We start from the raw sequence: 9,777 nt of genomic DNA on the forward strand, positions 1-9,777 counted from the left end.
TGAAGGAGTGGTTTCGTAAGAAGCATTTCAAGGTCCTGGAGTGGCCTAGCCAGTCTCCAGATCTCAACCCCATAGAAATCTTTGGAGGGAGTTGAAAGTCCGTGTTGCCCAGCAACAGCCCCAAAACATCACTGCTCTAGAGGAGATCTGCATGGAGGAATGGGCCAAAATACCAGCAACAGTGTGTGAAAACTCTGTGAAGACTTACAGAAAACGTTTGACCTCAGTCATTGCCAACAAAGGGTATATAACAAAGTATTGAGATAAACTTTTGTTATTGACCAAATAATTATTTTCCACCGTAATTTGCAAATAAATTCATTAGAAATCCTACAATGTGATTTTCGGGATTTTTTGTCTCTCATATTTTCTGTCATAGTTGAAGTGTACATATGATAACAATTACAGGCCTCTCTCATCTTTTTAAGTGGGAGAACTTGCACAATTGGTGGCTGACTAAATACTTTTTGCTCCACCGTATATACTGCTCTATCTCTCCTTCTTGATAAATATATATGTGCTTATTCACTCATACTGTATCTCCCTCTACCTCCCTCCGTTCTACAAATAAGAGATAGTGCTTGTCTCTTTGATTTTTTTTTTTTTAAATCTTCAGCTCAGAGTGTGTTTGATGGCTGTGTGTGCATGTGTGTGTGTGTGTGTGTGTGCATGTGTGTGTGTGTGTGTGTGTGTGTGTGTGTGTGTGTGTGTGTGTGTGTGTGTGTGTGTGTGTGTGTGTGTGTGTGTGTGTGTGTGTGTGTGTGTGTGTGTGTGTGTGTGTGTGTGTGTACGTGCATGCCCTCACATCAATTCTCCTCTCTTCACTTCACACTGATGAAGGTTTGTGTTGCCTAATAACCCAGTACCTTTCACATGGCACGAGAGAGGGGGATGGGGGTGAGGGGGGATGGAGGGTGAGAGGGAAGAAGAGAGAGGGGGAGGAGGGGGGGGGATGGAGGGTGAGAGGGAAGAAGAGAGAGGGGAGGGGGATGGAGGGTGAGAGGGGGATGGAGGGTGAGAGGGAAGAAGAGAGAGGGGGATGGAGGGTGAGAGGGGGATGGAGGGTGAGAGGGGGATGGAGGGTGAGAGGGGATGGAGGGTGAGAGGGGATGGAGGGTGAGAGGGGGATGGGGGTGAAGAAGAAGAGAGAGGGGGATGGAGGGTGAGGGGGGATGGAGGGTGAGGGGGGGATGGAGGGTGAAGGGAAGAAGAGAGCGGGGATGGAGGGTGAGAGGGGGATGGAGGGTGAGAGGGGATGGAGGGTGAGAGGGGGATGGAGGGTGAGAGGGAAGAAGAGAGAGGGGGATGGAGGGTGAGAGGGGGATGGAGGGTGAGAGGGGGATGGAGGGTGAGAGGGAAGAAGAGAGAGAGGGGGAGGGGGATGGAGGGGTGAGAGGGATGGAGGGTGAGAGAGAGAGAGGGGGGGATGGAGGGTGAGAGGGGGTGAAGGGGGATGGAGGTGAGAGGAAGAAGAGAGAGAGGGGGAGGGAGGGTGAGAGGAAGAAGAGAGAGAGGGGGGAGAGGGGGAGGAGGGTGAGAAGGGAATGGAGGGGTGAGGGGGATGGAGGGTGAGAGGGGGATGGAGGGTGAGAGGGAAGAAGAGAGAGAGGGGGATGGAGGGTGAGGGGGGATGGAGGGTGAGATGGAGGGTGAGAGGGAAGAAGAGAGAGGGGGATGGAGGGTGAGAGGGAAGAAGAGAGGGGGATGGAGGGTGAGAGGGAAGTAGGAGGAGGGGGGAGGGGAGGGGAAGAGGAAGAGGGGAGAGGGTGAGAGGGGGAGGGGGGATGGAGGGTGAGAGGGAAGAAGAGAGAGAGGGGGATGGAGGGTGAGAGGCAAGAAGTAGAGAGGGAGGGAAGAGGGGGATGGAGGTGAGAGGGAACACAGAGAGAGGGGGATGGAGAAAAGGGAGAAAGGGAAGTAGAGAAGAAGAAAGGGGGGAGGGTGAGAGAAGAAGAAGGAATGGAGGGTGAGAGAAGAAGTAGGAAAGGATCTGACACAGAGAGAAGGAAAGGGAGGTAGAGAAGGAAAGGCTGACAGAGAGAAGGAAAGGCTGACAGAGAGATGGAAAGGATGACAGAGAGAAGGAAAGGCTGACAGAGAGAAGGAAAGGCTGACGGAGAGAAGAAAAGGCTGACAGAGTGAAGGAAAGGCTGATAGAAGGAAATACTAACAGAGAGAAGGAAAGGCTGATAGAAGGAAAGGCTGACAGAGAGATGGAAAGGATGACAGAGAGAAGGAAAGGCTGACAGAGAGAAGGAAAGGCTGACAGAGAGAAGGAAAGGCTGACAGAGAGAAGGAAAGGCTGATAGAGAGAAGGAAAGGCTGACAGAGAGATGGAAAGGATGACAGAGAGAAGGAAAGGCTGACAGAAGGAAAGGCTGACAGAGAGAAGGAAAGGATGACAGAGAGAAGGAAAGGATGACAGAGAGAAGGAAAGGCTGACAGAGAGAAGGAAAGGCTGACAGAGAGAAGGAAAGGCTGACAGAGAGAAGGAAAGGATGACAGAGAGAAGGAAAGGATGACAGAGAGAAGGAAAGGCTGACAGAGAGAATGAAAGGCTGACAGAGAGAAGGAAAGGCTGACAGAGCGAAGGAAAGGATGACCGAGAGATGGAAAGGATGACAGAGAGAAGGAAAGGCTGACAGAAGGAAAGGCTGACAGAGAGAAGGAAAGGCTGACAGAGAGAAGGAAAGGATGACAGAGTGAAGGAAAGGCTGACAGAGAGAAGGAAAGGCTGACAGAGAGAAGGAAAGGCTGACAGAGAGAAGGAAAGGCTGACAGATGCTATTATGATGCAAGTGATAAGGGACATATGAAAAGAAGTATGAAGTGAGGAGGATAGCAAAGGTGACTGAGATATGAGAGAGATGGGAGGGATAGACACACAGACAGACAGGCTGAACGGTTTACAGCTTAGCGGCTTAGCTTCTTACCTCACCCACAGACAGACAGGCTGAAAGATTTACAGCTTAGCTTCTTACCTCACCCACAGACAGACAGGCTGAACGGTTTACAGTTTAGCGGCTTAGCTTCTTACCTCACCTACAGACAGACAGGCTGAAAGGTTTACAGCTTAGCGGCTTAGCTTCTTACCTCACCCACAGACAGACAGGCTGAAAGATTTACAGCTTAGCTTCTTACCTCACCTACAGACAGACAGGCTGAAAGGTTTACAGCTTAGTGGCTTAGCTTCTTACCTCACCTACAGACAGACAGGCTGAAAGATTTACAGCTTAGTGGCTTAGCTTCTTACCTCACCCACAGACAGACAGGCTGAAAGATTTACAGCTTAGTGGCTTAGCTTCTTACCTCACCCACAGACAGACAGGCTGAAAGATTTACAGCTTAGCTTCTTACCTCACCTACAGACAGACAGGCTGAAAGATTTACAGCTTAGTGGCTTAGCTTCTTACCTCTCAGACAGACAGGCTGAAAGATTTACAGACAGACAGGGCTGAAAGATTTACAGCTTAGTGGCTTAGCTTCTTACCTCACCCACAGACAGACAGGCTGAAAGATTTACAGCTTAGCGGCTTAGCTTCTTACCTCACCCACAGACAGACAGGCTGAAAGATTTACAGCTTAGCTTCTTACCTCACCTACAGACAGACAGGCTGAAAGATTTACAGCTTAGCTTCTTACCTCACCCACAGACAGACAGACAGGCTGAAAGATTTACAGCTTAGCGGCTTAGCTTCTTACCTCACCTACAGAATCTCTGAATGGAGGTAGTCACAGTCTGAACACTAAACACTAATTGCTTAAATGTTCACTTTGCAAACAGACCTCTGATTAAAAGGCCACCAAGTACATACTGTTCTAGTACTACACTCTAGAAACATTACAGACTCATTGACTCATTGATGTGGACAGTGAACTTTTCATGTCAGGTGTTCAGGACATTAAAGAGATGGTGTTGTATGGTCCAACAGTAGCAGGACGGTGGAGGACCCCATTGTGGCTCATAGTTACTCATATGGTGACATTTTGATTTGATTTGACCCCCCCTCCATGACAGTATTAACTGTCATTTCAGAGAATCATGGAGTTGGATACAAGTCCCATCCTCCCAGGAACTCACATTCAGAGATGAGGCTGGATTCAATTTAGGTGAAGACGAGGAGGGGAGGAAGGAAGATCATTGGTCAACCCTGTCATTGAGGTACCTGGCCAGCGTGGGGGGAAATGTCACCATATGAGTAACTGTGAGCCACAACGGGGTCCTCCACCGTCCTGCTACTGTTGAACCATACCACACTGTCCATCTCCATCAGTTCCTGAACACCTGACATGACAATCTTTTTCAGCCAGAGCAGAGAGGACCGGGTGATCCTGAGCAGAGAGGACCGGGTGATCCTGAGCATAGAGGACCGGGTGACCCTGAGCAGAGAGACACCAGGTGATCCTGAGCAGAGAGACGCCAGGTGATCCTGAGCAGAGAAACACCAGGTGATCCTGAGCAGAGAGGACCGGGTGACCCTGAGCAGAGAGACACCAGGTGATCCTGAGCAGAGAGGCACCAGGTGACCCTGAGGAGAGAGACACCAGGTGATCCCGAGGAGAGAGACACCAGGTGAACCTGAGCAGAGAGACACCAGGTGATCCTGAGCAGAGAGACGCCAGGTGATCCTGAGCAGAGAGACACCGGGTGATCCTGAGCAGAGAGACACACCAGGTGTTCCTGAGCAGAGAGACACCAGGTGATCCTGAGCAGAGAGACACCAGGTGATCCTGAGCAGAGAGACACCAGGTGATCCTGAGCAGAGAGACACCAGGTGATCCTGAGCAGAGAGAAACCAGGTGATCCTGAGCAGAGAGACACCAGGTGATCCTGAGCAGAGAGACACCAGGTGATCCTGAGCAGAGAGACACCAGGTGATCCTGAGCAGAGAGACACCAGGTGATCCTGAGCAGAGAGACACCAGGTGATCCTGAGCAGAGAGACACCAGGTGATCCTGAGCAGAGAGACACCAGGTGATCCTGAGCAGAGAGACACCAGGTGACCCTGAGCAGAGAGACACCAGGTGATCCTGAGCAGAGAGGACCAGGTGACCTGAGCAGACAGACACCAGGTGATCCTGAGCAGAGAGACACCAGGTGATCCTGAGCAGAGACTGTCCAGGTGATCCTGAGCAGAGAGACACCAGGTGATCCTGAGCAGAGAGGACCAGGTGACCCTGAGCAGACAGACACCAGGTGACCCTGAGCAGAGGGACGCCAGGTGATCCTGAGGAGAGAGACACCAGGTGAACCTGAGCAGAGAGACACAAGGTGAAACTGAGCAGAGAGACACCAGGTGACCCTGAGCAGAGAGACACCAGGTGATCCCGAGGAGAGAGACACCAGGTGATCCTGAGCAGAGAGACACCAGGTGACCCTGAGCAGAGAGACACCAGGTGATCCTGAGCAGAGAGACACCAGGTGATCCTGAGCAGAGAGACACCAGGTGACCCTGAGCAGAGAGACACCAGGTGACCCTGAGCAGAGAGACAACGTGTGTTTCCATCGGGCTGCTCAGGTCCGCGACTGGTTCCATCAGCATCCCAGGGTTTTACAATTCTCAACTCCCCCGAGGAGTTGTTTTCAGCATGGCTGTGGAAGGTGTTTGATCGCATACCCCAATAAACGTATGACCCTTCTCCAGGCCAGGGACGAGGCCTGTGGTGACATTCCAGCAGAGTCCTGTCAGGGGGAGGATGCGTCATGTCAGGAGATATGTGCCCCGCTGTCTGACCAAGGAGAATATCACATGTTATGTTCATGAAAATCTGTGGCCGGACCAAAACAACAGACATGACTGGTTTTGTTTTCACAAAATGGAGTATTTATTTCTTATATTATGATTTAGATTTGACTTTTTTTTTTTTATCTATTCTGTAAAATTGATCTAACATGCAGTACAAGTAGGACTACTTTTCTTCCTTTGCATATGAAAATATATGTACTGTATGTTTACATTGTTACTGTAGGTTTACATTGTTACTGTATGTTTACATTGTTACTGTAGGTTTACATTGTTACTGTCTGTTTACATTGTTACTGTAGGTTTACATTGTTACTGTCTGTTTACATTGTTACTGTAGGTTTACATTGTTACTGTAGGTTTACATTGTTACTGTAGGTTTACATTGTTACTGTCTGTTTACATTGTTACTGTAGGTTTACATTGTTACTGTAGGTTTACATTGTTACTGTCTGTTTACATTGTTACTGTCTGTTTACATTGTTACTGTATGTTACTGTAGGTTTACATTGTTACTGTCTGTTTACATTGTTACTGTAGGTTTACATTGTTACTGTAGGTTTACATTGTTACTGTCTGTTTACATTGTTACTGTAGGTTTACATTGTTACTGTCTGTTTACATTGTTACTGTAGGTTTACATTGTTACTGTAGGTTTACATTGTTACTGTCTGTTTACATTGTTACTGTAGGTTTACATTGTTACTGTAGGTTTACATTGTTACTGTCTGTTTACATTGTTACTGTAGGTTTACATTGTTACTGTCTGTTTACATTGTTACTGTAGGTTTACATTGTTACTGTAGGTTTACATTGTTACTGTAGGTTTACATTGTTACTGTCTGTTACTGTAGGTTTACATTGTTACTGTCTGTTACTGTAGGTTTACATTGTTACTGTAGGTTTACATTGTTACTGTCTGTTTACATTGTTACTGTAGGTTTACATTGTTACTGTCTGTTTACATTGTTACTGTCTGTTTACATTGTTACTGTATGTTACTGTAGGTTTACATTGTTACTGTCTGTTTACATTGTTACTGTATGTTACTGTAGGTTTACATTGTTACTGTAGGTTTACATTGTTACTGTAGGTTTACATTGTTACTGTCTGTTTACATTGTTACTGTCTGTTTACATTGTTACTGTAGGTTTACATTGTTACTGTAGGTTTACATTGTTACTGTAGGTTTACATTGTTACTGTCTGTTTACATTGTTACTGTAGGTTTACATTGTTACTGTCTGTTTACATTGTTACTGTAGGTTTACATTGTTACTGTCTGTTTACATTGTTACTGTAGGTTTACATTGTTACTGTAGGTTTACATTGTTACTGTCTGTTTACATTGTTACTGTATGTTACTGTAGGTTTACATTGTTACTGTAGGTTTACATTGTTACTGTCTGTTTACATTGTTACTGTATGTTACTGTAGGTTTACATTGTTACTGTAGGTTTACATTGTTACTGTAGGTTTACATTGTTACTGTCTGTTTACATTGTTACTGTAGGTTTACATTGTTACTGTAGGTTTACATTGTTACTGTCTGTTTACATTGTTACTGTATGTTACTGTAGGTTTACATTGTTACTGTAGGTTTACATTGTTACTGTCTGTTTACATTGTTACTGTAGGTTTACATTGTTACTGTAGGTTTACATTGTTACTGTAGGTTTACATTGTTACTGTATGTTACTGTTGGTTTACATTGTTACTGTATGTTACTGTTGGTTTACATTGTTACTGTAGGTTTACATTGTTACTGTAGGTTTACATTGTTACTGTAGGTTTACATTGTTACTGTATGTTACTGTTGGTTTACATTGTTACTGTCTGTTACTGTAGGTTTACATTGTTACTGTAGGTTTACATTGTTACTGTAGGTTACTGTAGGTTTACATTGTTACTGTAGGTTACTGTAGGTTTACATTGTTACTGTATGTTACTGTAGGTTTACATTGTTACTGTAGGTTTACATTGTTCCTGTATGTTACTGTAGGTTTACATTGTTCCTGTATGTTACTGTAGGTTTACATTGTTACTGTATGTTACTGTAGGTTTACATTGTTACTGTAGGTTTACATTGTTACTGTCTGTTACTGTAGGTTTACATTGTTCCTGTATGTTACTGTAGGTTTACATTGTTACTGTCTGTTACTGTAGGTTTACATTGTTACTGTAGGTTTACATTGTTACTGTATGTTACTGTAGGTTTACATTGTTCCTGTATGTTACTGTAGGTTTACATTGTTACTGTATGTTACTGTAGGTTTACATTGTTACTGTAGGTTTACATTGTTACTTTATGTTACTGTAGGTTTACATTGTTACTGTATGTTACTGTAGGTTTACATTGTTCCTGTATGTTACTGTAGGTTTACATTGTTACTGTATGTTACTGTAGGTTTACATTGTTACTGTAGGTTTACATTGTTACTGTCTGTTACTGTAGGTTTACATTGTTACTGTATGTTACTGTAGGTTTACATTGTTACTGTATGTTACTGTAGGTTTACATTGTTACTGTATGTTACTGTAGGTTTACATTGTTACTGTATGTTACTGTAGGTTTACATTGTTACTGTAGGTTTACATTGTTACTGTCTGTTACTGTAGGTTTACATTGTTCCTGTATGTTACTGTAGGTTTACATTGTTACTGTAGGTTACTGTAGGTTTACATTGTTACTGTATGTTACTGTAGGTTTACATTGTTACTGTAGGTTTACATTGTTCCTGTATGTTACTGTAGGTTTACATTGTTACTGTAGGTTTACATTGTTACTGTAGGTTTACATTGTTCCTGTATGTTACTGTAGGTTTACATTGTTACTGTATGTTACTGTAGGTTTACATTGTTCCTGTATGTTACTGTAGGTTTACATTGTTCCTGTATGTTACTGTAGGTTTACATTGTTACTGTAGGTTTACATTGTTACTGTATGTTACTGTATGTTTACATTGTTACTGTCTGCTGTTTGATATGTATTGAGTCATGTTGAAATATAAAACAAACATTTTGGCATTTGTTTTCCTTTCTTGTTTTGAGTAAAACACAAACAACATCCAGTTTAACAACAACATCTTAGTCTTTACGCTGAAATAGGTTCAGTAGTGTTTTGAATGTGTCACAATGGTGTGATCTCGGTTGTCACTAAATTAGATGAGTTAGATATGTGTGATCTCACTAAATTAGATGAGTTAGATATGTGTGATCTCACTAAATTAGATGAGTTAGATGTTATGTGTGATCTCACTAAATTAGATATATATATCTATATATATATATATATATAATATATATATATATATATATAATTAGATATATACAGAGTTTCATTTTGAACAGGGAGTACATTATTTCGATTGCAGTGTTTCATTTTGCAAGATATCTGTGGGGGTTTATGGGAAATTGGATAACTGTCTTTCTGTTTAGAGTTTTTTTTGAGAACCTGAGATGTAGCGTCAGAAAACGTGTGTTATTAAACACACATTTGGGGGGAGGAACTGTAGTACCTGAAATTAGCAGATGTCATGTGCATTTTGCTATGAAAAGCTCATTGTTTACGTTTGCTTTCTATAGTCACCATTCTATACAAACCTATTGAGGAAGTTACACTCGTGTGGCTACATGCATCACTACAACTACCCCAGTTCCTTCATCTAGTTGGCTAACGACCGTTAGAAGCTGTTTACAGAAACAAGCCCAACTCTACAGGGAAATCCCACTTGAACATTCATCTTCAAAAGATTATCTTATGCTGTTCGGTCCTCTGTGTGTGTGTGTGTGTGTGTGTGTGTGTGTGTGTGTGTGTGAGAGAGAGAGAGAGTGTGCGTGCGTGCGTGCGTGTGTGTGTGTGTGTGTGTGTGTGTGTGTGTGTGTGTGTGTGTGTGTGTGTGTGTGTGAGAGAGAGTGTGTGCGTGCGTGCGTGCGTGCGTGTGTGTGTGTGTGTGTGTGTGTGTGTGTGTGTGTGTGTGTGTGTGTGTGTGTGTGTGTGTGTGTGTGTGTGTGTGTGTGTGTGTGTGTGTGTG

At 44.0% G+C, this 9,777-nt stretch overlaps 1 long non-coding RNA gene across 1 annotated transcript; it reads left to right on the plus strand.

Moving 5' to 3' along the window:
- Positions 1–4,689: 4,689 nt before the first annotated feature.
- Positions 4,690–6,009, plus strand: LOC127915693 (uncharacterized). Its single transcript, XR_008091653.1, has 3 exons — positions 4,690–4,750; positions 4,801–5,000; positions 5,398–6,009. It is a non-coding gene; the product is annotated as an uncharacterized LOC127915693 (long non-coding RNA).
- The last annotated feature ends 3,768 nt before the right edge of the window (positions 6,010–9,777 follow it).

The sequence above is a fragment of the Oncorhynchus keta genome, chromosome 3, assembly GCF_023373465.1.
Source record: "Oncorhynchus keta strain PuntledgeMale-10-30-2019 chromosome 3, Oket_V2, whole genome shotgun sequence".
NCBI lineage: Eukaryota > Metazoa > Chordata > Actinopteri > Salmoniformes > Salmonidae > Oncorhynchus > Oncorhynchus keta.